The sequence below is a fragment of the Protopterus annectens genome, chromosome 16.part0 (genome assembly GCF_019279795.1).
Source record: "Protopterus annectens isolate FY-2018-M chromosome 16.part0, PAN1.0, whole genome shotgun sequence".
Lineage (NCBI taxonomy): Eukaryota > Metazoa > Chordata > Ceratodontiformes > Protopteridae > Protopterus > Protopterus annectens.
Window position 1 is genome coordinate 822,064,717 of NC_056750.1, and position 27,971 is coordinate 822,092,687.

Genomic DNA, 27,971 nt, shown 5'->3' on the forward strand with positions numbered 1-27,971 from the left:
CTTAATGTCTTGTGCACCCTCCCTTTAACCTGCTCAGTACTATTCCTGGTGTCACCTCCTCTTAATGTCTCTTGCACCCTCCCTATAACCTGCTCAGTACTATTCCTGATGTTACCTCCTTTTAATGTCTCGTGCACCCTCCCTTTAACCTGCTCAGTACTATTCCTGATGTCACTTCCTCAATGTCTCATGCACCCTCCCTATAACCTGCTTAGTACTATTCCTGATGTCACCTCCTCTTAATGTCTCGTGCACCCTCCCTATAACCTGTTCAGTACTATTCCTGATGTCACCTCCTCTTAATGTCTCGTGCACCCTCCCTTTAACCTGCTCAGTTCTATTCCTGATGTCACTTCCTCAATGGCTCATGCACCCTCCCTATAACCTGCTCAGTACTATTCCTGATGTCACCTCCTCTTAATGTCTCGTACACCCCCCCTTTAACCTGCTCAGTACTTTTCCTGATGTCACCTCTTAATGTCTCATGTACCCTCCCTATAACCTGCTCAGTACTATTCCTGATGTCACCTCCTCTTAATGTCTCATGCACCCTCCCTTTAACCTGCTCAGTAAAATTCCTGATGTCACCTCCTCTTAATGTCTCATACACCCTCCCTTTAACCTGCTCAGTACTATTCCTGATGTCACCTCCACTTAATGTCTCGTGCACCCTCCCTTTAACCTGCTCAGTTCTATTCCTGGTGTTACAACCTCTTAATGTCTCATGCACCCTCCCTATAACCTGCTCAGTACTATTCCTGATGTCACCTCCTCTTAATGTCTCATACACCCTCCCTTTAACCTGCTCAGTACTTTTCCTGGTGTCACCTCCTCTTAATGTCTCGTGCACCCTCCATTTAACCTGTTCAGTAATATTCCTGATGTCACTTCCTCAATGTCTCGTGCACCCCCTCCCTTTAACCTGCTCAGTACTATTCCTGATGTCACCTCTTAATTTCTCATGTACCCTCCCTATAACTTGCTCAGTACTATTCCTGGTGTCACCTCCTCTTAATGTCTCATGCACCCTCCCTATAATCTGCTCAGTACTATTCCTGATGTCACCTCCTCTTAATGTCTCATGCACCCTCCCTTTATCCTGCTCAGTACTATTCCTGATGTCACTTCCTCAATGTCTCGTGCACCCTCCCTATAACCTGCTCAGTACTATTCCTGATGTCACCTCCTCTTGTCTCATGCACCCTCCCTTTAACCTGCTCAGTACTATTCCTGATGTCACCTCTTAATGTCTCATTTACCTTCCCTTTAACCTGCTCAGTACTATTCCTGATGTCACCTCCTCTGAATGCCTCGTGCACCCTCCTTATAACCTGCTCAGTACTATTCCTGATGTCACCTCCTCTTAATGTCTCATGCACCCTCCCTTTAACCTTCTCAGTACTATTCCTGATGTCACCTCCTCTTAATGTCTCGTGCACCCTCCCTTTAACCTGCTCAGTACTATTCCTGATGTCACCTCCACTTAATGTCTCGTGCACCCTCCCTATAACCTGCTCAGTACTATTCCTGATGTCACCTCCTCTGAATGTCTCGTGCACCCTCCTTATAACCTGCTCAGTACTATTCCTGATGTCACCGCCTCTTAATGTCTCGTGCACCCTCCCTATAACCTGATCAGTACTATTCCTGATGTCACCTCCTCTTAATGTCTCGTGCACCCTCCCTTTAACCTGCTCAGTACTATTCCTGATGTCAGCTCCTCTTAATATCTCGTGCACCCTCCCTATAACCTGCTCAGTACTATTCCTGATGTCCCCTCCTTTTAATGTCTCGTGCACCCTCCCTTTAACCTGCTCAGTACTATTCCTGATGTCACCTCTTAATGTCTCATGTACCCTCCCTATAACCTGCTCAGTACTATTCCTGATGTCACCTCCTCTGAATGACTCGTACACCCTCCCTATAACCTGCTCAGTACTATTCCTGATGTCACCTCCTTTTAATGTCTCATGCACCCTCCCTATAACCTACTCAGTACTCTTCCTTATGTCACCTCCTCTTAATGTCTTGTGCATCCTCCCTTTAACCTGCTCAGTACTATTCCTGATGGTACCTCCTCTTAATGTCTCATGCACCCTCCCTATAACTAAAACTTTAAAGTATGTTTTTTGCTTTTATATTATTGTATTTTTATGTTTTACACACACACACACACGCATATATATATATATATATATATATATATATATATATATATATATATATATATTTTTTTGTTACATATGCATTTTTATGAATGTATTATGATTTCTGTACTTAAGTGCTATGCATATGCTTTTATGAGACTGTTTGTTTAAATAATTTTAGCGCCTTGATGTCATATGATTAATCAAGGGAGGTAGTATATGGTATTTAAACTGAGTTTTTAATTTACTAGACATTACCTGAAGAAGCAGCTTAGTCTGTGAAAGCATTTGTGGTGTCGACAATAAAAGGTTTTACTGAAACTGGCCATTTTGGAGTCCCTGTGTCTTGCTGGATTATCCAATTTAACCTTCTCCATTATTTTTCCACACCGTGAAAGTAGACACCAGGGTCTATATGACTCTGGGTTTGTCCTACTCCCCTTTCCTTTAAAGATAGATTTAATAAACGCATGTCTCCAATCTTGAGGAAAATCCCCATATTCATATGACCTAGTGAACGATAGATATAATGATACCATAAGTTCTTGATGAAGTGTTTTCAGGTCATTGGTACTAATTCCATCTCCTCTCTGTGCTTTGTTTGGATCCAGTTTGCGTAGTTCTTTTTCAATAAAATGTAATCTGATTCCAGTATCTGGGGTTACCTGGATGTCACTGGGACATCTTATCACCCCTTTTGTGGACCCAAACGGTTTTGCATAAGACTTTCTAAATGTATATGTAATCTGTTGTGTCTGAGAATACATTTTAGAATCTGCACACAGTTTATCAATTTGTGTCTTTATTCCTTCCACATCTTATGTATCTATAAAAAAGTTTCTTATTATGCTCAATATATTTGTATAAATTTTCTTCAAAATATCTTGATCTTGTCTCACACTATGCTTAATCTGTTTGTCCAGCATGTTTATTTCAGTTTTCAAAGTTGTAGTTTGACCTGTCCTCCATTTTTTTTATATTTTTTGTCTCTCACCTTAATAAGATATCTTGTTCTTATGGAAATATACCCCCCTGATGTTGTATGCCTAGATCCTGATGTTAAACATTTTTTGATTTGTTTGCACTGAAATAATTTCTCTTTCAAAATTTTCAACATTCCATGTCCAGTTTTTCCACTGAACACCTCATTCCAGTTAGTTTTGCATAGTGACCGTTTTGCTTCCATATTATCTGTAACTAACTTTCTATGCATTGGTTTAGATTTCAGTTAGTCAGAATTATCTAACAAATTAATCTTTATAATCCCATGATCACTGCACATCAACAGTGGTAAAACTTGAAGAAGTAACAGTAATTTCTTTAGGAACACAACAATGTCTAGTATGTTATGTCCTCTGGTAGTTTTTTTTTACAATGTGAAGCAATTGTTATTCCTGAATATATGTATTGAATAATTTCCTTACTAATGTTGTTGAATCAATATTATTTCAGTCTGTTTCTGGTAAATTTAAGTCACCAGCTAATATTATTCTTCCCTCCTGTGTTTCATGCAAGAAATGTTTGAATTCCTCTAGTCATCTACACTTGACGTCGGTGGTCTGTACACTCCAATTGTTATATATTCCAGGGTTGTCTTTATTCTCACAATTACACAGTCTATGGTATTGGTGTTATCATGAACATGTAATAATGAAAAATATATCCAACAACACAAAGGCAATCAAACGGACAAACGATGAATAAGTCAAGAGAGGAATTTATTTGTAAGCGCTTTCGGCTGCGTAATACCAGCCTTCATCAGACAACTTCAAATTCTTCATTACAATCTTATATAGAGCATACTAATTAATCAATTAAGATTTTTGAAATGCCTAATGGCTTCTTAAGAACATATACTCACAAGACTCTTTAATACATCACTGTATATATATCAACCTTCAATTGTTTATAAAAGAGATAAAAATCTAAAAGATTGGTGCAACACTGCATTTAATGCGACATATAATACATATGGTAGGATGAAAAAATGTAATATGTGCAAACATTGTGCAGATATCTTGGAAGTCGAGGAAATAAACATCAATGGTATTTCCATTAAAATCAAGGGAAAATACAATTGTAATACTTTGGGGGTAGTATATGCTGCAATATGTTCCCATTGTTCAGCCTACTATATAGGGAAAACTGAACGTAGATTAAAGCAACGTATATATGAGCATAAATATGACATTAGCAAATTATCACAAAATAATGCGTTGTATAGACATATAGCGCAACATCCTGGGCACAAATTTAAATTTATGGTGTTAGAGCAAGTATTACCATCACCCAGAAAAGGCCCCTGGAAAATTATATTAGAATCCAAGGAATATTGGTGGCAGGTGTTTTTAAATGCCACCCAACCTCCTGGTCTTAATGATTCCATTTCCATCACTAGCATTTTAAAATTGAAGGCAATAGATAGATCATTTTTATAATTTTTTAATGATTTTTTAGTACATATACACATTTATATACTCACATAATTTATATTTTATTTATTTTATTTTACATTTGTTGACCGGGCTAGTCCAGCTGGATATATGTCCATTTTCAGTGGAGGCCCGGGGAGAAAAGCTCCACAAATTACAACAACATAAAAGGTCAAGACAAAGACAATAACAGTATAATTTGGTACATAAGTTTTAACAATTATAGTACAAGCCTAAGATTATATATTTTATATTTCAGTAGGAAAAAGGAAAAATTTATCTAAGAATAGATGAATAAGACTAATACATTTGTATTAGAAATGGTATAGTACAAATCTTTATAACATATTACAAAATTAGATACACCTAGTAATTTATGATAAGAGATACTGAGGTCTCACAAAAAAACCTAAGAAAGAAAAACACTAGAGATCAATAGAGTATAGAAGAACAGCAAACAAGGATGGATTTCTAGTGTTATTTAACACATAGGTTGTGATACTATATGAAGGTGTTTGATCATTCCACTGTATATACTTATTTACATGAGAAAAAATCCTAAGGAAGGTTAAGCTCACTAAAAATTAGTGAGACAACACAAGATCATGATAGGCTAGGAATTGTGGTTGTCTAGTTAATAGTTAGGTACTTAGTCTGGGTTAACACAGGGGCATAGCCAGTGTGATTTGAGGTAGGGTTTAAGCTTGCTTTTAAATAAGCTGACAGAGGATATTGAGGTTAGCTGGCTTGGGAGGATGTTCCAGGCTTTACCTACTATACTGGAGAACAAGGTGTCACCAGCTAAGTTGTTGGATTTTGATATTTGTACAAGTAGGTTATTAGCTGAGCGTAAGGTCTTGAGGTTATTATAGGGGATGACTAGGGATGTAAGTATGGGTGTATTTTGAGGTAAATACAGGATCTTATGGGCTACTATTAATTGATTGAAAAGTATTAAATTTGGCAGCTCTAACCATCCTAACTGATTCAGATTGATACAGTGATGAGTTCTATAGGAGGACCCAGCTGCAAATCTGGCAATATTGTTGTAGGAGGATGTAAGTTTACTCAGATTACTTCTACATATTTTGGTATAGATAGGGGAGGCATAGAGCAAGGTAGAGATGAGGTGGGTAATGAGCAATAGTAACCCTGGCTGGAGGTGTAAGAAAGGGTTTTATTCTATAGAGGGAACCTAGTTTCTTGTTTACTATTTTTATGGTGTTATTGATGTGAGGTTCAAAGGACAAGTTGTTATCTATTAGTACCCAGTAGTTTGGTGGTTGGTTCGAGATATTATAGTTCCATCATTTGAAGTAATAGTAAAGTTAAGTGGGGAGGTTCTGCGGGTGGGGGTAAATAGTAGCATTTTGTTTTTTTTTGGGGTTAAGGATAAGGCGTCTTTGTAGGAGCCAGTTTTCAACTGTACTAAAGGTCATTTGGGTTAGTGACTGAAGTTCTGATTGAGAAGCAGCAGCGCATATGAGTGTGGAGTCGTCAGCGTATTGGATACAGTCAGCTTGAGGAATTACAGAATGAAGGTCATTTGTAAAGATGGAGAAGAGTAATGGGCCTAATATAGATCCTTGCGGGACCCCTAGAGTGACTGGGATGTGGGAAGATAAAGCATTTTCCCATAGTACAGCCTGTTGCCTGTTATGTAGGTATGATTGGAACCACTGTATAGTATGGTTGTCCAATGACAGGTTTTTGAGTGTGTCTATAAGGAGGTGGTGATTCACCATGTCAAATGCTTTGGACAGATCAATAAAAACAGCTGAGGATAGAGTATCAACATTACGATTGCTGTTAATATGGTTAGTGAAGGATAAGAGAGCAGAGGTGGTGCTATGAAATGGTCTAAAGCCATGTTGACAGGGTGCTAATAAATTGTGATCGAGTAGGTAGGTTAACAGTTGTATGTGTATACATTTCTCCATTATTTTTGCCAAAGGAGATAGAATAGCTATGGGCCTATAATTGGACAACTCTTTGGAGTTACCGCCCTTATGCAGGGGAATTATGTGAGAGACTTTCCAGATTAGGGGAATAGATCCTTCAGAAATAGTTCTATTAATGAGGATGGATATGGGGTAGGCTATGACTTTAGCAGCTTTTTGCAGGTATTCTGCAGGTAATTTATCATCAGAGAGAGTAGTGGGTTTAAGTTTCTGTATGAGGTTACAGATAAGTGAAGTGGGCACTGGCTGAAAATGAAATTGACGAGAATTATTGGTAAAGGTTGTGGCAGAGCCACAGAGATATATAATCTATATGTACTTGTTTTTTAATTATACATTATATACATATATATTTTATATTTTTAGTTAGAATGTTGGAATAAAATCAATTATTTATGTAATTTCATATATATACAGTGATGTATTAAAGAGTCTTGTGAGTATATGTTCTTAAGAAGCCATTAGGCGTTTCAAAAATCTTAATTGATTAATTAGTATGCTCTATATAAGATTGTAATGAAGAATTTGAAGTTGTCTGATGAAGGCTGGTATTACGCAGCCGAAAGCGCTTACAAATAAATTCCTCTCTTGACTTATTCATCGTTTGTCCGTTTGATTGCCTTTGTGTTGTTGGATATATTTTTTATTAGTTTGTGGTTCTTCATAAGTTTTCAGTTTGAACATGTAATAATCACAGGTCTCATAAGTATCTCATCCCTGCCATAACACTTCCACCTGATTTTTTCTTAGAATGTCTGTTACAATAAAACATTTATACCCTGACAGAACTTTTTTCCAGCAACTGTTCTTTAACCATGTTTCAGAAACAAAAACAACATCAATCTTCTGGGAACGTAGCAAATTTTCCAATGAAAAAACGTTATTATTAATACTCCTAGCAATAACAACCATCAAAGATGCATCAAATGTTGCTATCTATGGACTGATAAATTTTCAACCTGGCAAAAATCCTGCTTAATGTTTGTCAAATATTGCAAAATATCTGTTGCAAAAATTCTCTTCCCTAATCTTAACAAATGCACTCCATCCTGTCTGAACACGTGTGCCCAAAACTATGCTTGGATGCTCTACACATTTCCATTTTTTAAAACAGGACATTTTTTCATTGTAGGTATTTATCCAAACAAATCTTTTAATTTACAGTGACTTGACTATCCTTTCTGTAGGTGATTTGTGAAAAATATGTCCTAACACCAGTACAAGCTATACTATCCAAGAGGGCTGTCAGTTCCCTACTAACAGTCAGAGAATCCTTGTAGATGACATCATTTGCACCAACATGAATAAAAATGGATCCGTACATAATATTAAGGACATTAAGGTGTTCCAAGTCTTGTCTCACATCTTCTATTTTTGTTCCTGGCAAGCATAACACTATTCGATGTTCATTATTATCTCTGCAAATATAAGTATCAGTTCCTCTAATAACTGAATCTCCAATTACAAGAATATCTTCGCTGACCATCTCTGAAGAATCTTCAGCTTCTAATATAATAATATCTGCTCTATCAATTGTTATGAAGGATAGATCTTCATCACCATTAGTGTTATTAATCCCACTGTTTTCATTGTGTATTAAATTCTCATCCAGCTGGTATTGTAATTCCACAGCTTGAGCCATGTAGTCAACATCTGTCTTTCTCTTCTTTTTTCTTACAGTAATGTTCAATCTTTCCACGTTCAGTTTTGATTTCTTCCTTTTCACCTGTCCCTTGCCTCTTTTTTCTACCTTTTCCATTGGGAAGGTGATGCCTTTTTCTGTAGACTGAGGGTTTTCTGATAGACAGATGTCTTCATTCTCTGTCACCAGTGTGTTACATAAAGCAGGATCCTTTTTACTACTTATTATCTTTCCTTTACAGTCATTAGTCAGTTTCTTTTTCTTACTTGTTATTTGTTGTGAACTTCTTCCTTCCTTTCTTTTTTTGCTTCCTTCTAAACAAAATGGATCCATAGATTGCTGAATGCTTGCAACCAGAATTCCACAGTTGTCAGGGGCATCGCCTTGTTTGATAGGGGTTGAATGATCTTTGCAGACAATAGATGCATCATTTCTTAAATGTACTATAGAACTGTATAGTACTGTAGTACTGATGTACTATAAGCTTTGATATGTTATTCATAGCACTATTTTGTTTTTAAGAGATGGCAGCTTTCTTTTTATTTCATTTATTATTTATTTATTTATTTATTTATTTAATTATTTCCAGTTTGATGACCGGGGAGGTCCACTGGGCTCAGGGAACCCATTTTCAGTGGAGGTCCGGGTAGAAAAGCTCCACATTACATAGTTTAGTTACAAAATGTTTGCTTTACATATATTAGTTGCAGGTACAATTGTGGAAAAGAAAAAGATGTTACAATTTCATTTCATGCAAGAGAAACAGGCATAAAATCGTGGATACATTGTACAATTTTGTTATTTACAATATGTACATTTGTGTTAAGTTAGCTTGAAGACAGAGGTGGTCAGGAGTTTAATGGGTGGAAGTGATTATTAGGTAAGGGGGGAGTGCAGTTGCATTTCCTGTTAGAGTAAAGATAGGAATGTAGCGGAGTTTTAAAAGTTTCAATGTTTTTGCAAGTCCTTAGAGAAGAAGGAAGAGAATTCCATTGTTTAGCTAAGGAGTATGATAGCAGAAGCTGACCTGCAGGACGGTTGGGTCTGCGGACAGAGACTAAGTTTTGGTGAGTAGATCTGAGAGTTCTGTGAAGGGTAAAATGTTGAAGGATGTTGGTTAGTGCAGGGCACGTAGAAGGTTGAAACGTTAATCTGTGGGCTGTGGTGATTTGGAGATAATCTAGATGGTTGGATAGTTCAAGCAAATTTAACAAAAGAAGGGAAGTACAATGGTGGGAGGTGAATTTGGCTTTGGTTGAAAGTTTGCAAATTTTTGTAACAGATTTCCAGTTTGGAGGAAACAGAGGCAGATAAGTTTGTTAGAAGAGGAGGCCATACAGTAGTGAGGGGAGTAGATAGGTAGTGGCTAGAGGGGAGTAGATAGTTAGTGGCTAGAGTTAGTCTGGTGGAAGGAGCAAAGAATTGGATGTTTCTGTATAGCAAACCAAGTTTTATATGGGTTTTCTTAATGTTTTGCTGGATGTGAGTATCGAATTTTAGGTGTTCATCAATGGTAACTCCAAGAAGTTTGGTGAAGGGAACAACATCTATAGTAGAGTTGTTTTGGCTAATGATTTGGAATGAGTTTATCAATAGGGGAAGCTTTATAGGGAGAGAATAGAAGTATTTTGGATTTGTTGGCATTTAGCGAGAGGTGACTTTGGAGCATCCAATTTTCAGTGGTGAAAAAAGCAGTTTGTGTCACTGTTTAGAGCTGTGGCAGGTTAGAGGCGCAGCAGATTAAAGTAGAATCGTCTGCATATTGTACGATTTTGGTGGTGGGTAAGGCTTTGTGAAAGTCGTTAATAAAGATGTTGAATAGCATTGGACCAAGTATGGATCCTTGGGGTACCCCAGTGGGGTAGGAAGGAAGGTAGATGTGCTTTTTATCCATTTTACAGCTTGAGACCTGTCTGAAAGGTAGCTGGAGAACCAAGATAAGGTATTGTGGGAGAGATTAAGATTAGAAAGATGGTTTAGGAGGTGGGTATGGGAGATGGTATTGAAAGCTTTGGACAGATCCAGTAGAACAGTAGATACTATTTTTTCAGAGTCGCGGACAAGGTTTACTGTGTGTAAGAAGGAGAAAAGGGCAGTGATGTTACTGTGGTCAGGTCAGAAGCCGTGTTGGGTACGAGTGATTATTAGGTGGTTGGTTAGGAATGGCATAAGCTGAAGGTGGATGCATTTTTCTAGGAGTTTAGAGACTGGGGAGAGGATAGCAATGGGGTGGAAGTTTGAGATGTTATTGTTTTTGCCACCTTTATGGAGAGGTAGAATAAAGGCGGCATGCCATAATTTGGGCACGTAAGATTCCAGCATGGACCTATTGATCAAGATGCTAATGGGGAGAGCGATGCCATCTGTGGCTATTTTTAGGAAGGAGACTGGAATATTGTCAGGGCCATTGGAACATGGTTTTAATTTAGAGAATAATTACTTTATGTGGGAGGTTGAGATGGGTTTAAGCTCAAATGTAGGAGGAGGAATAGTAGGGAGTGAGGAAGATTGGATAGGTTGAGGGGAAGAGTTATTGTTGGGGAAGGTCTTGGTCAGTTCAGCTATAGAGTTTGTGAAGAAAGAATTGAATAGAGAGGCTATTTCAGAATCAGATTTGCTGGTGTCAGGGCAGGGGTTGCTTTTGGTACCTGGGTTGAGAAGAGAAGAGAATTAATGGAATTCCAGAACTGTTTGGGGTTATTTGAATGGTTAAACTGGTTTGATATAGTAAGACGTTTTTATCTGTGATGACTTGTTTTTTAGCAGGGTTGTGTAGTTGTTTGTATTTAAGTAAAGTTTTAGGGTGTTTGTATTGGTGGTAAGCTTTCCTGGTTTTATCTCTTTGTAGCATAAGTTTTTTTGGTGTTTTTAGCCATGGGGTGGTCATTGTTTTTACTATTTTTGTTCTTGTTGGGAGTTTAGGACATTTAGGGTGGTTGAGCTGAAAAATGCTATGGGTTTGTCTAGTGGAAGAGTTTTTAGGGGGTTCCAGTTAATTTGTTTTAGGGAGTCAGAGAAAGTAGTGGGGTTAAAGTTTGAGAGGTTACTTGTTTGAATATACTGGTGTAGGTGAGGAGAAGGTAGCTCGATGGGTGAAGGCTGGGAAGTGGTCTTCTATAGGATCAGGTGTTACACTGGATTTTATGATGATTAGGATGGGATACAAGGATCCAGTCTAGTGTGGTACCAGGGGGGTTTGTTTTGTTAGGCATGGCGATGGAGTTAGTTAGTTGGGTGTAATTAAATAGATTGATGGATATGGTGGGATTAAGGTTATTGATTTTATTCCAATCGATATTTACATCTCCAAGTATGTAAGTTTCTAGCTTAATATTGGTAGAGGTCCAGAGGAGGATTTCTTCAAGAGTATTGGTGTTATTACCAGGGGGGTATAGAGGGATATTATGCAAATGCTTTCGTGGTTATTTATCTTTAGTAGGCCTATTACTAGTTCTGGATTGTTGAATGGAGGGATAGGATTGAGGTAGGGTGTTATAGACAGCTGGTTAGTGTAATTAAGGCTACACAACCTTTCTGTCTAAGCAGTTGCTTCTGAGAGATTGGAATCTAGGGGGGGAGGAATGTGGAGTCACTATGTGGGTTTAGCCAGGTTTCTGAGATGGCTACAATGTCGGGCAGGTTGCATTTAGCCATGCGTGGGCTACTTTATTTTTTAAACTCTGGGCATTGATGGTGAGGAATTTGAGGTATTCAAGGTTGGTTTTATTATTAGTAATAGGGGGAATGGGACTAGGGGCAGTATTTGGTCCTGGGTTTGGGTGTATGTCCCCAGCTAAGCAGAGGTAGTTGAGGAAGGGAAGAAGTGTTTTAGGTTTGGATTTTGATAGTTGTGGACAGTAGAGTATTAGTTTAGGATTGCAGTATTTAATTGAGGGGGGTTTATTCTGAAGTAATGGAGTGGATTTGGTTGAACTAGAGAGGCAGATATGTTGTGGAAGTGTGTTTTGAGGTAAGAGGATGGAGGTGGTGAGAAGGGGTAGGATAGGGAAGAGGAGTGCAGTCGGTTATAGGTGTAGGAGGTAGCATGGTATAAAAGGAGCAGGAGTAGAATGCAGATATATGGGGTAACAATGGCTTTAGGTAGAAGAGAAGGCATGATAGAGGATGTATGTATAGCTGCAGTAGATAAGGGACTTTAATGGGCTGGGAGGAGTGGATTTGATTGTCAGGAGGAGGTAGGGTGGGGAGGGGCTGATTAGTGGAAATGATTGGTTGATGGGGAGAGGGAGGGTTTTGCTGTAGAAATAAATGTAGGAGTAGTGGGGGTGTTTGGGAATTGGGGGCAGGGTAGGGGAGCAGAGTGAGCCCATAGGGCGAACAGAGTGGGAAGAGCTGGAGAGAAAGTGGTTGGCAGAAACCAATCAGCCAGCTTTAGGAGAAATGTGGGACTTTACCTGAAGGATAGGAACAGCAGAGGTAAGTCTACACTGAAGAGTGTGAGGGAAGAAAGATAGTAAATCAACGCACCAGGTACAGCAGGCTAGTGGGGTGAATAAGTAGAGAGAGTGAGGGTAGCTTAGGTTAGAGCAGAATAAGAATAAAAGTAGTCTATAAAATAAGTGTGTGGGCAGTGCCACCTAGTGGTAAGAAATATATGTCACGTAGCTTAGAGGGTTGTTGTGTCTTTCGGCTTTTCCTAGTTAGGGGTCGCCACAGCGGAACTTCGGTCCACTAATGATTGGCAGTAGATTTTTATGTGCCAAGTTGCCGGCCCTGACGCACAACCTTCAATGAAGGTACGCCCATTCACGCATGTCTCCACACAGAAGACACGCTAGCTGAGAATCAAACAAGACGTCTTACTGTGAGGCGACAATGCTACTGCAGCACCACCACCACAGTCCATGTAGCTTAGAGGGTAAGAGGGATTAAGGGGCGAGTAAAAAAAAAAAAAAAACAGTAGGCTCCTTGGCTAGAGCGGGGGAAAAGTACAGGCACCACAGTAGTGAAACACAAGTAGCAATTAAGTTTACAAATTACAGTACATACACTATTAAAGTATCTTGAGAGGGGCTGTTTGAAGCTCTTCAGAGGGCTGTAGTAGAGTCACATAGTAGAATTCCTTAGAGGGGAGGTTTCTTAGGATGTAGTAAATGGGGTGAAATGCATAACCATTCCACCCCATTTATCATAACATTATCAGAATGTTATCATAAAACTAGGACATAGTACCCGTATTATATGGTCCCTTGTTTCTTTTATGGGCACTCCCTTAAGCCCTGAAGAGCCTTACAGTGCTGTTTGTATTTACAGGTATATATTATAAGATGTTCATCTTTGTTTTGTGTTTTTATAAGCATGCCAACATACATGCTGCTACAGGGAGGTGATATTCCAGATGTCCCATTAGGATAACTCTCCCAGTGGTCTGTGTCACTGAATTATCTCATGATGCTATGGTATATCTTTCTACTAAAGTATTTGCTTCTTCAATGAATAATCAAGACACATTCACTAGAAACGAAATGCTTTGATCATGATTGATAGATAATACAATAAATCTAAAAGCCATTCAGCAATATTATAAGCATTTATGCAGGAAGGTAAGCCCCCCACATCACACATGTTGAGGGTAGACCCTCCCTCATGGACTTAAGTAATAGCTCCACAGTTGTACAATAGTGCAGAAATGTGAAGAAACTCAGAAACAGTGAAAAGTCTTGCATAAACAGTAATTCATCTAACATAACAGCATCCCTTCTGTTGCAGTCTAAGATGTAATGTGAATATGACCAAATCTGTTTAGGGAGTTAATACCTGATCAGCTTCCGGAAGCTGGCATGCAACTACAAAAATCTTGGCTATACTTCTGGTAGTGAAACCAAAATATTCTTTTGATTATTACCCTGTTGCCCAAAGGACAAAGAAATATCCAGCTATAACCCTCAAATCTGAGGGATCAAGCACTTTCTTTTAAAATATCCTCTCTGCTAATGGCCCCTCACATCACTAGAACAATCTTTAGTCAACCTGCAGTGCCAAGTTACAACTTTTTTCAAGCTGACACCGAGTTATATTTGTTGGACTCAAATACTGGTGTACTGACAATTCTTACCAAGGATTGCAGTGACATCTGCGTATGACTGGCCATGTGTACAAGGCCCAAAACACGTTTATATAATACTTAATTCCAAAACTCAAGTCAGTGGGTTTATAAAAAACAGCCACCATATGGATACATCTATTATCTTGCATAACTGTCAGCAGAACAGACAAACTAAACCAAAATTTAACGCGTTCATTCCTTTATTTATATTCAATAGAACTCCATCAGAAAATGTATGTTCAACTTTTCTACCTTCCCTTAAGTATAAAATCAGGGGCCAAATACATTCAAATGTACCCAATCACAATACTCCAAATGAATCACATGGTAAACTAATGAATTTGCTGTTTTATATGCTTTTATAAAAAAATAATGAATAAACATAAAAAAATAAATAAATATGTGTAATAAATATAAATGTAAATACATGTGTACATATCAAAAACCTTTAAATTATTTTATTTTATTTTAAGAAGACATTTGATATTAGTAGACTCATTTAAGCCTGGGAGCTGGTCAGCTCTAAGTAAAATTTGCCAATCCTGCTCCCTTGCTTCTAACATATAATTGCACCCACTAACAAACTCTGCACTATTAATTAGTTCAAGTAGTGTAAATGGAATTTTCTGAAAGCACAACATTTTACATTGTGTTTAAACAAAGGATTGTTTTCATTTTTAATTCTTATAGCCCTAAGCTGTTTTCTAATTCTATATCTAAGCTGCCTGATAGTCTTGTCAACATAGTAATGTGGGCATGAACTTCAGAGAGCCAGATATACAATGTTTGTACTACTACAAGTGTATCTGTACTGGATATTAAAAACAAAATTCAAATGTGGAAATTCTACACTGCTCAGCCACGTATAAATCTACACTGCTTACAGTTTTTACAACTGAAAAACCTACTTTGCAATTATAATGAAAGTTCCTGGAAATATTTCTTTTTAACAACTTTTTAATCTTTTTACTCTTCTTATAAATAAACTGGAGAGTCATCTAAAATTTTACTCAACTCGACCACTTCCTCTAATAATCTACCAATTATTTTTTATTATCTTCTTAATTCCTTGGCTTTCAATAAACATAACTACTGGAAACAGAAGTGTTTTTTCTAGATCAGGAGAACTGGAAACTTTAGCATCTATCTTAAATCCCTCTTTTATAATAGGTGGAAATTTAGAATATCTCTACACCATGTTACAACTTTTTTTGAAGCTGACTCTGAGTTATATTTGTTGGACATAAATACTGGTGTACTGACAATTCTTAATAAGGATCGCAGTAACATCTACTTATGAGTGGTCATGTGTGCAAGGCTCACCACATGTTTATATAATAATTAATTCCATAACTCAAGTCAGTGTGTTTGTAAATAAGTTGAAGTGTAGAGAACACAGTACTGACCTTCTGGGTAAACTTGTCTCAATTTGTGAAGCACTAGCCATGTTTCCATGTGTAATTCTAACACCCGTGCACTGGCCCAGCAATCAAAGAGCCTCAATCCTCACCACTAACACCAGTGAGGGGCATCCATATAAGGGGAAGGATAATAAATACACAAAGAGTAATCTAATCTTCCTATTTCCTAGCTATATCTAAGAGAAACACTAAAGTCTAAGATCCTACTTACATATAGAAACAGGCAGTGCTGGTGATGTTGGATGTTCTCAAGGCAAAATGCTCTAATGCTCTCATTCTTTTTGTCTTTAAATTAATAACAGTACCACTGATTCATTTCAGATTTCATCATTTCTCTGTTTCCTAGGCTACCAGATTCTCGGAGGTTAATAACTCTTGATCTTGCAGCTGGTCAGGAAGCCAGAATAATACAAGAATTTATACATGCAAATTCTAGCAATTAACTTTGGTGTCAAGACAATAGCCATAATTCCTTCATCCAGACATATCGGCTCTGAATTTTGACATCAAAGGCAGTGATAAAATGCTTGACTTAGCTTTCTTACAGCAGATACAGCAGAGTGCACTGTCATTACACTTTTGCAGTTCAATATCCAAATTAGTATTTTCACATAAGAGAACAAGCTTGTGGCTTACATTAATAGTTACAAATGACATAATTAGCTACAGAATTCTTTCTGGCTAGGCTGGCAGCCTTTACCTATCTTCACAGTAATTATAAAAGTGTTCTATTCTTTACATATGTGCACAGCCATATTAGAGCTCATTCTAACCATTTCTTAAATGGCAGTTTGCGCAGACACAGGTTATGACTGATCACATCAAAAGTTCAATTTATTATCTACTAAGAGCAGAAAGTACATGCAATGCCACTGTTCACCAACATTCGTTCGAGCATAGTTTTGATGCCTAGCTGCCAGGATAGGCTGGCATCCCTATGTCCTTGTAAAGAATAAAATGGGTTAACAGAACATGGATGAATGGATGGATGTGCACATACTGAGAGCATACCACTGACATTCCAGGTCATGAGGTGTCCAGCAGTAAATGGGAAAGATAACTAGGAGACCCAACCTGACCAAAACGTAATCCCACCTACAGCAAACCCACCACCGTATATATCTGCCAAGTATCAGCTAAGTGTACATTTATAAATAACTCTGCATATTGGATGGCTTTGTTATTAAGTGTATGTCAGCTGTGCAGGCCATGTTATGGGGGAGAGAGTTAAGTTGTGGAAGAGTGTGAAATAGGGGAGACTGCCATTATGCGATCCCCAGGGATCTACAAGTAATGGGACAGAAAAAGAGATAGGAAGGAAACAAAGTAGAAAAGTAAGCGTGTGATAGAAACATGGTTTGATTTTTGTTGTTTGATAACCAGGTGACTTGTGCAGAAGGTAAAACCAATGTACAATTTACAGTGCTAGTAATTAGTTAAATACACACTTATGCAAAGTTATGTAAAATTGTAAAAAAAAAAACGCTGTTTATTATTCAAAGCAGTAATAATAAATCTGAAATGCAGAAATGTGCATATGCAATACAGGAAGATTCAGCAGTCCTACAGATGGTCAATCACACAGGTGGGAGAGCTAATGCTACCTGCACTTCCTATAAAAAGCAGGTCATCTCTGCAGACTTTGTCTAACCTTCACCATCTGCACTGTCATCTCTGCAGACTTTGTGTAACCTTCACCATGTGCACTGTCATCTCTGCAGACTTTGTGTAACCTTCACCATCTGCACTGTCATGTCTGCTGACTTTGTGTAACTTTCACCATCTGCACTGTCATCTCTGCAGACTTTGTCTAACTTTTACCATCTGCACTGACATCTCTGCAGACTTTGTCTAACTTTTACCATGTGCACTGTCATCTCTGCAGACTTTGTGTAATTTTCACCATCTGCACTGTCATCTCTGCAGACTTTGTGTAACCTTCACCATCTGCACTGTCATGTCTGCAGACTTTGTGTAACCTTCACCATGTGCACTGTCATCTCTGCAGACTTTGTGTAACTTTCACCATCTGCACTGTCATCTCTGCAAACTTTGTGTAACCTTCACCATCTGCACTGTCATCTCTGCATACTTTGTGTAACTTTCACCATCTGCACTGCCATCTCTGCAGACTTTGTGTAACCTTCACCATGTGCACTGTCATCTCTGCAGACTTTGTGTAACCTTCACCATGTGCACTGTCATGTCTGCAGACTTTGTGTAACCTTCACCGTCTGCACTGTCATGTCTGCAGACTTTGTGTAACTTTCACCGTCTGCACTGTCATGTCTGCAGACTTTGTGTAACCTTCACCATCTGCACTGTCATCTCTGCAGACTTTGTGTAACTTTTACCATGTGCACTGTCATGTCTGCAGACTTTGTGTAACTTTCACCGTCTGCACTGTCATCTCTGCAGACTTTGTGTAACCTTCACCATGTGCACTGTCATGTCTGCAGACTTTGTGTAACCTTCGCCATGTGCACTGTCATGTCTGCAGACTTTGTGTAACTTTCACCGTCTGCACTGTCATCTCTGCAGACTTTGTGTAACCTTCACCATATGCACTGTCATGTCTGCAGACTTTGTGTAACTTTCACCGTCTGCACTGTCATCTCTGCAGACTCTGTGTAACCTTCACCATGTGCACTGTCATGTCTGCAGACTTTGTGTAACCTTCACCATTTGCACTGTCATCTCTGCAGACTTTGTGTAACTTTCACCATGTGCATTGTCATCTCTGCAGACTTTGTGTAACCTTCACCATGTGAACTGTCATGCCTGCAGACTTTGCTTAACCTTCACCATGTGCACTGTCATCTCTGCAGACTTTGTGTAACTTTCACCATGTGCACTGTCATCTCTGCAGACTTTGTGTAACTTTCACCATCTGCACTGTCATCTCTGCAGACTTTGTGTAACTTTCACCATGTGCACTGTCATCTCTGCAGACTTTGTGTAACCTTCACCATGTGCACTGTTATCTCTGCAGACTTTGTGTAACCTTCACCATGTGCACTGTCATCCCTGCAGACTTTGTGTAACCTTCACCATGTGCACTGTCATGTCTGCAGACTTTGTGTAACCTTCACCATGTGCACTGTCATGTCTGCAGACTTTGTGTAACCTTCGCCGTCTGCACTGTCATCTCTGCAGACTTTGTGTAACTTTTACCATGTGCACTGTCATTTCTGCAGACTTTGTGTAACTTTCACCGTCTGCACTGTCATCTCTGCAGACTTTGTGTAACCTTCACCATCTGCACTGTCATGTCTGCAGACTTTGTGTAACCTTCACCGTCTGCACTGTCATGTCTGCAGACTTTGTGTAACCTTCACCATGTGCACTGTCATGTCTGCAGACTTTGTGTAACCTTCACCATGTGCACTGTCATCTCTGCAGACTTTGTGTAACCTTCACCATGTGCATTGTCATGTCTGCAGACTTTGTGTAACCTTCACCGTCTGCACTGTCATGTCTGCAGACTTTGTGTAACCTTCCCTGTCTGCACTGTCATCTCTGCAGACTTTGTGTAACCTTCACCGTCTGCACTGTCATGTCTGCAGACTTTGTGTAACCTTCACCATGTGCACTGTCATGTCTGCAGACTTTGTGTAACCTTCACCATCTGCACTGTCATGTCTGCAGACTTTGTGTAACCTTCACCGTCTGCACTGTCATGTCTGCAGACTTTGTGTAACCTTCACCATGTGCACTGTCATCTCTGCAGACTTTGTGTAACCTTCACCATGTGCACTGTCATGTCTGCAGACTTTGTGTAACCTTCACCGTCTGCACTATCATCTCTCCAGACTTTGTGTAACCTTCACCATGTGCACTGTCATCTCTGCAGACTTTGTGTGACCTTCACCGTCTGCACTGTCATCTCTGCAGACTTTGTGTAACCTTCACCGTCTGCACTGTCATCCCTGCAGACTTTGTGTAACCTTCACCATGTGCACTGTCATGTCTGCAGACTTTGTGTAACCTTCACCATGTGCACTGTCATGTCTGCAGACTTTGTGTAACCTTCACCGTCTGCACTGTCATCTCTGCAGACTTTGTGTAACCTTCACCGTCTGCACTGTCATCTCTGCAGACTTTGTGTAACCTTCACCATGTGCACTGTCATCTCTGCAGACTTTGTGTAACCTTCACCATGTGCACTGTCATGTCTGCAGACTTTGTGTAACCTTCACCATGTGCACTGTCATGTCTGCAGACTTTGTGTAACCTTCACCATGTGCACTGTCATGTCTGCAGACTTTGTGTAACCTTCACCATGTGCACTGTCATCTCTGCAGACTCTGTGTAACCTTCACCGTCTGCACTGTCATCTCTGCAGACTTTGTATAACCTTCACCGTCTGCACTGTCATCTCTGCAGACTTTGTGTAACCTTCACCGTCTGCACTGTCATCTCTGCAGACTTTGTGTAACCTTCACCGTCTGCACTGTCATCTCTGCAGACTTTGTGTAACCTACACCATGTGCACTGTCATCTCTGCAGACTTTGTTTAACCTTCACCATGTGCACTGTCATCTTTGCAGACTTTGTGTAACCTTCACCGTCTGCACTGTCATCTCTGCAGACTTTGTGTAACCTTCACCGTCTGCACTGTCATCTCTGCAGACTTTGTGTAACCTTCACCATGTGCACTGTCATCCCTGCAGACTTTGTGTAACCTTCACCATGTGCACTGTCATGTCTGCAGACTTTGTGTAACCTTCACCATGTGCACTGTCATGTCTGCAGACTTTGTGTAACCTTCGCCGTCTGCACTGTCATCTCTGCAGACTTTGTGTAACTTTTACCATGTGCACTGTCATTTCTGCAGACTTTGTGTAACTTTCACCGTCTGCACTGTCATCTCTGCAGACTTTGTGTAACCTTCACCATCTGCACTGTCATGTCTGCAGACTTTGTGTAACCTTCACCGTCTGCACTGTCATGTCTGCAGACTTTGTGTAACCTTCACCATGTGCACTGTCATGTCTGCAGACTTTGTGTAACCTTCACCATGTGCACTGTCATCTCTGCAGACTTTGTGTAACCTTCACCATGTGCATTGTCATGTCTGCAGACTTTGTGTAACCTTCACCGTCTGCACTGTCATGTCTGCAGACTTTGTGTAACCTTCCCTGTCTGCACTGTCATCTCTGCAGACTTTGTGTAACCTTCACCGTCTGCACTGTCATGTCTGCAGACTTTGTGTAACCTTCACCATGTGCACTGTCATGTCTGCAGACTTTGTGTAACCTTCACCATCTGCACTGTCATGTCTGCAGACTTTGTGTAACCTTCACCGTCTGCACTGTCATGTCTGCAGACTTTGTGTAACCTTCACCATGTGCACTGTCATCTCTGCAGACTTTGTGTAACCTTCACCATGTGCACTGTCATCTCTGCAGACTTTGTGTGACCTTCACCGTCTGCACTGTCATCTCTGCAGACTTTGTGTAACCTTCACCGTCTGCACTGTCATCCCTGCAGACTTTGTGTAACCTTCACCATGTGCACTGTCATGTCTGCAGACTTTGTGTAACCTTCACCATGTGCACTGTCATGTCTGCAGACTTTGTGTAACCTTCACCGTCTGCACTGTCATCTCTGCAGACTTTGTGTAACCTTCACCGTCTGCACTGTCATCTCTGCAGACTTTGTGTAACCTTCACCATGTGCACTGTCATCTCTGCAGACTTTGTGTAACCTTCACCATGTGCACTGTCATGTCTGCAGACTTTGTGTAACCTTCACCATGTGCACTGTCATGTCTGCAGACTTTGTGTAACCTTCACCATGTGCACTGTCATGTCTGCAGACTTTGTGTAACCTTCACCATGTGCACTGTCATCTCTGCAGACTCTGTGTAACCTTCACCGTCTGCACTGTCATCTCTGCAGACTTTGTATAACCTTCACCGTCTGCACTGTCATCTCTGCAGACTTTGTGTAACCTTCACCGTCTGCACTGTCATCTCTGCAGACTTTGTGTAACCTTCACCGTCTGCACTGTCATCTCTGCAGACTTTGTGTAACCTACACCATGTGCACTGTCATCTCTGCAGACTTTGTTTAACCTTCACCATGTGCACTGTCATCTTTGCAGACTTTGTGTAACCTTCACCGTCTGCACTGTCATCTCTGCAGACTTTGTGTAACCTTCACCGTCTGCACTGTCATCTCTGCAGACTTTGTGTAACCTTCACCATGTGCACTGTCATGTCTGCAGACTTTGTGTAACCTTCACCGTCTGCACTGTCATGTCTGCAGACTTTGTGTAACCTTCACCGTCTGCACTGTCATGTCTGCAGACTTTGTGTAACCTTCACCATCTGTACTTCTCCTGTACCTTTGCTGTAACCATTTTCCTTCCCATTTTTTTCTAAGAATACTGAGCAAAATGAAACTAACAGGCAGATATTACTGCTTCATTTTAGGGAATATCAAGGTATGCCATTTCAAATTACTACTGATTATAAGACTGCTATCTTTGGAATGCAGTTCTGCATCCTTACAGGGCACACTGCAAACCTATAAGCCACATCCTGTTAAACATCAGCTGGCAAATTCTCTGGTGAACTCCAAAATCTAGTTTGCTGAGTGGTGGTACCTTAACTCAGATATGATTCCAGTAATGCCCAAATGACACCCCTTGCAAAGCAAAGTAGTTTAAAGAAACTGCAACCACAGTAGTGTGCCAAGGGATACAACCTCACCACAACAAGCTAAAACTGCATTAAGACATGTTTCAAAATAAAGGTGTACATTGGGCTATGTATCTTGTCTTTGAAGAATATTTGTGCATTTCTAGCCAGTGTTGCAAAAAGGATACCTTGTCTGATTCGTCTGGATATCCTGCACCATGAGACAATAAGACTACTTACTCCAGTCACCGTATTATGTCCCTCCACAACCCTAATACATCATGTACCTTCTAGGCAGACAAATATGTTTTAATTATAAACATTTTAAAATGCATCTTACTGTTCCTGTAACCTGAAACTGATAAGCCACCTGAAAACTAGTGGAGAACTAATACAGCAATTAAACATGAGAGTGATAGTTAACTTTAAGATCCTGGGAGAATACTTGGTAGTACTGGTAAGATAAAGGAAAAAAAGAATTGAAGTTTACTGGAAAAGAACACAAAAGGAGCTCAATAAACCAGCAAAAATAGTGGATTGTGTTTTATGCTGTTATATGCTGAGGCACTTTGTTTAGCTAGGAAATAAGTTTGCAGCCCAGTAGAATCTGGTAAACACTATCACATGACAGCATAACCAGGAGAAAATTGCAATGCATTGGTTTGAACTGTATATGGTCAGATAATGCCTTCATTCGCACAATACAAGGAGAAAGGCTTGGCAGTGCTTTGGACTTTGCTGCCCCATCTACTTTTCAAGGCTTGCACAGTGCAGTAGATTCATTTGTACGCTGTCAGACAATAATCTTTAATTGTGCAACAGAAAAAAGATTTGCAGCAGATTCTGCTCATTTGTAGATTGCCAAATTAAGCTGTCGCCTCTGAGATTCACTTAGCACAGAGATTTGTTGCAAAGCAGCAGCATTGCTGTAATGTCACAGGATGTTGTATTTTGTGTCTCTGAATGAATGAGATAAAGTAGCAATTTTCTGCATTTCAGTAAATGGAGGTGGATTTAAAAAGAAACTGAGCAAGTCTTACTGTGAAAAGGCACTTTGTCATATGTAGCTGCGAGTATGTATGACAGAGACTCACTGAATCACCTGAAGTTAAAAACAGATTCTATGCAAGTTGGGAAACAAAAGAAGGGAATTAACGAGACAAAGGAATGAGTTAAATTTTATACTGGTAACCAAGATCACACTGAGGTAACCCACGAAATACAGGACACTGCTCCGGTACAATGAAGGCTGTCTTTAAGTATTCCTAGACTGGAAATGTCCAAAAAAATCGAGATCCCAAGGTGGTCTATCAAAAACTATTAATTGAAAAAGCCCAAAGGCTAAAAACACAAAAAATAAAGAACAATATAAAACTTAATTTCATTGATTTAGCACTTTCATCTCCAATCAGGAGACTTCATCAGAATCAGTGTCTCACCACAGTTTTCAGTATTTATACAACTTCTAAAACAGTGTTATTGGCTGGTGTTTAATTACCTAATTAATTGAAGTTATTAATTTAAATTTAAAGGCAGAACGTACAGATACACAAAATGGAGATACAGGAATGAAAATACAGAATATAGAATATAGCAATCAAGTTGTTTCTCATTTCTTATAGTAGCTTTTCCTCTAAATTGTTTTCTAAAACCAAAATCAATATCAATCGAACCCTATAGGGGAATTACGGAATAAATACATTAAATACGTTAAAATATATGAATAAAGATAAATATAAATAGTATAGCATGTAGTTAAAACCTTGAATGTGAACCATAATGTAATAAATATATATATAGTTAATTTAATAAATAATACAATAAATAATAATATATAGTAATATAATAATATAATAGTAATAGGAATAAATAGTAATAAATAATAATAAATAGTAATGAATAGTATGATCCAATAAGAGAATATAGAGGAATAAATGCATATTATATATAGAATGTGTGAATATGTACAAATATAATAAATATATAAATATTTCATGCATATGTTTGTATGAAGTTAAAAAACCTTTAGCGATGTATGTGGATACTAAGTTAAAGAAATTTTACAACAATCATACATATATTTTGATTGATTCATGGGACTTTTTGTACAAAACTGGGCAGAGTCCATTTAAAGATGATATTATTTTTATTACCGTTGATGTGAGGGACCTATTTGCAGTCATTCCCAGATGGAGGGATTGACATGGTTTGAAAGGATGTTGGTAGAGACGGACTTTTTAACAGTAGATGAATATAAGCTTGTCCTAGAAAATATGGAGTTAGTCCTTAAGTACAATTATGTATATTTTCAAGGGGATTATTATCACCAAAAAGAAGGGGTTGCAATGGGATCGACATGCGCCCCAATATATGCCAATATAATTATGCTTTGTTGGGAGAGGCAATATGTGTTCAATTTGGAGTTTAGCCAACATATTATTAAATATTTTCGTTTTCTGGATGACATTTTTGTTCTCTGGAACGGTTCCTATGATCGTTTTGACAAATTTATAGAATATATCAATAACACTACTAGTTTTTTACAATTTACATACCAAACAGGGGAATACACTATACACTATTTAGATGTTAAACTAGAAAAAGACTACATAAATAAATGTTACAAGTCCAATATTTATAGAAAGGAACATTATTCAAATTCCTATTTACATTTCGAAAGTGATCATCCTTATCAATTAAAAAAGAATATAGTTAAGGGACAAATGATTAGAATGGCTAGAATGATCTCCGATACAAATGAATTTTTAAATGAAATTAATAATATTGAAAAGATGTTTTTAGGAAGGGGATACCCATTTGAATTTATCAAACCCATTAAGGAATATGTCCAGTTAGGAAGGGGCAACAAATATGTCCCCCTGTTGAATAATGACAATTTGATAGTAGATTCCAACCAGGATGGGAGGAGAAATATTTCTAACAGGCAGGAATCCAACAATGTAGACATAATACCATATTTAACTTTGACTTATTACAAGGGAATTGGATGGTTAAAAAGATGCATAAATGAAACATGGGAAATGTTCAAAAATATGCCTACTAAAACCAATGTATTTCAAAGTAGGATAAAATACAGCTACAGGAGGAGTAAAATATTAAGAATATTATTGAGAGTAATAAGAATAAGGCAGGAGGGACCTGTGTTAAACTTGGAACCTTCAGATGCGGGAGATGTGCACAATGCACCTATATTGCTGGATGTAAGGAGGTTAGTATACCGTTTGGGAATGATTTTAAGGGCAAATAAATATAACAGTTGCTACTCTAAAGGAGTTGTTTATTTGGCCTTCTGTAAAACTTGTTGGAGTTACTACATAGGAAAAACGGAACATCATCTAAGGACTAGAATCTATGAGCACATTAGAGACATAAACAAACACAACGAAAGCAATGCATTATATAGACATGCATTAATATGTAAAGAGGCTAATTATAAATTCTGGGTAATAGAAGAAGTTAGTTACCTAGAAAGAGGCGGTGATTGGGAAACACAATTGGAATTTCGTGAGATGATCTGGCAATTGAGACTTGATGCATGTTGTGGTAAAGGCCTCAATGACCATATTTCCATCACCCCCGCATTAAAACTCCTTGCAGCTGATCCGAAGAAACATGGGTGAAATAATACTATATTATACTATATACTAAACTATATAATTATAGTAATTATATATTATATTATATTATATATTACAATTTTAACTTCATACAAACATATGCATGAAATATTTATATATGTATTATATTTGTACATATTCACACATTCTATATATAATATGCATTTATTCCTCTATATTCCCTTATTGGATCATACTATTCATTACTATGTATTATTATTTATTACTATTTATTCCTTTTACTATTATATTACTATATATTATTATTTATTGTATTATTTATTAAATTAACTATATATATATATTTATTACATTATGGTTCACATTCAAGGTTTTAACTACATGTTATACTATTTATATTTATCTTTATTCATATATTTTAATGTATTTAATGTATTTATTCCGTAATTCCCCTATAGGGTTCGATTGATATTGATTTTGGTTTTAGAAAACAATTTAGAGGAAAAGCTACTATAAGAAATGAGAAACAACTTGATTGCTATATTCTATATTCTGTATTTTCATTCCTGTATCTCCATTTTGTGTATCTGTACGTTCTGCCTTTAAATTTAAATTAATAACTTCAATTAATTAGGTAATTAAACGCCAGCCAATAACACTGTTTTAGAAGTTGTATAAATACTGAAAACTGTGGTGAGACACTGATTCTGATGAAGTCTCCTGATTGGAGATGAAAGCGCTAAATCAGTGAAATTAAGTTTTATATTGTTCTTTATTTTTTGTGTTTTTAGCCTTTGTGCTTTTTCAATTAATAGTTTTTGATAGATTTTAAATTTTATACTGCCAATGCTGTGCCTTGTGCAGCGGGAAAACCGAAATCTGCCGCATGTATCAATCAGATGTGCACTCTTACAAGATACTCTGCTTTGCAGAGCTGAAGAAATATTTGTAGTACTTTATTCAGTTTTATGCTGCTATAACATTTTCTACTTTGCATAGCTCAATGAAAGCTGTAATAAAGTGATCACCAACAGGGATTTGGCTGACTTTAGCTTTAAAGAATAAAAAAACTCTTCCTGATAATAGATATTGTTTTATTCTTATTAGCTGTGGCATATACAGCGAAGGCAGGTTGGGTCACCGAAAAGAAAAAAAAAATCATTAGTAAAATTAAAGAGATGTATGACTACTGACATAGAATGATCTATTTTCCTGTAGCGCAGGATATTTGGTGTTATCACACTACAGCATGCTCTGCCTAGCGCTAAAATTCAGCAATTGCCATTAGGACTGGTTAAAAGTCAAATGAAGAAAAAATGAATTATAGTACATTGGATTTAAAGGCAGGATGGTACTTTCTGCACAACCTTATTAATGCATTCTAACCCTAACTTTGTTCTTACACCTTATAAACCTTTGTTCTTACACCTTATAAGCATAACATATACTTAGTTCCTGTTGCATTTGTTGAGTCACCTTTCATCAACTCTTGATTAATCTCACATAATTAATCAAGACCCAGTTCAGTGATCCTGGTTTACTGAGTCCTGGTTCATCAAGTCATCCTGATTCATCGGGTCCTAGCATGAGGAAAATATGACTGCGGTAACCATTTGAAATGTCAGGACCCACTAGACTGAGTCCCAAAACACAGGCACTGAATGGCCAAAAAACAGACAGTCCAAAAGGGCCATTTCTCAGGATGTCCCCTTTTCTTCAAGGTAAGCGGAGCTCAGAGTTAGTATATGTAAGTTTTTTTGGAAGGGGTGCAGGGGGAGATGAATGATACTTGAGATTCATTCTTTTCCTGTAGTTTCATTTTTTTTTTTTTTTGGCATGTCAGCACTCCTCATTTGGAGTGATATTTCAATATCTTTGAAAGACTTTTGGAAGACCCAAAGTAAGACTTTGAAGGGAGTTACCCTGAATTGGGTTTGATAAATCTGTTATAGGTGCTTTCTGGTGAGATTTGATTCACCAAATTCTATTTATCAAGACTTGATTCAGCCATATCAGTTCATTAAGCCCTAATAAAGGGAAGACAGATCTTGCCCAA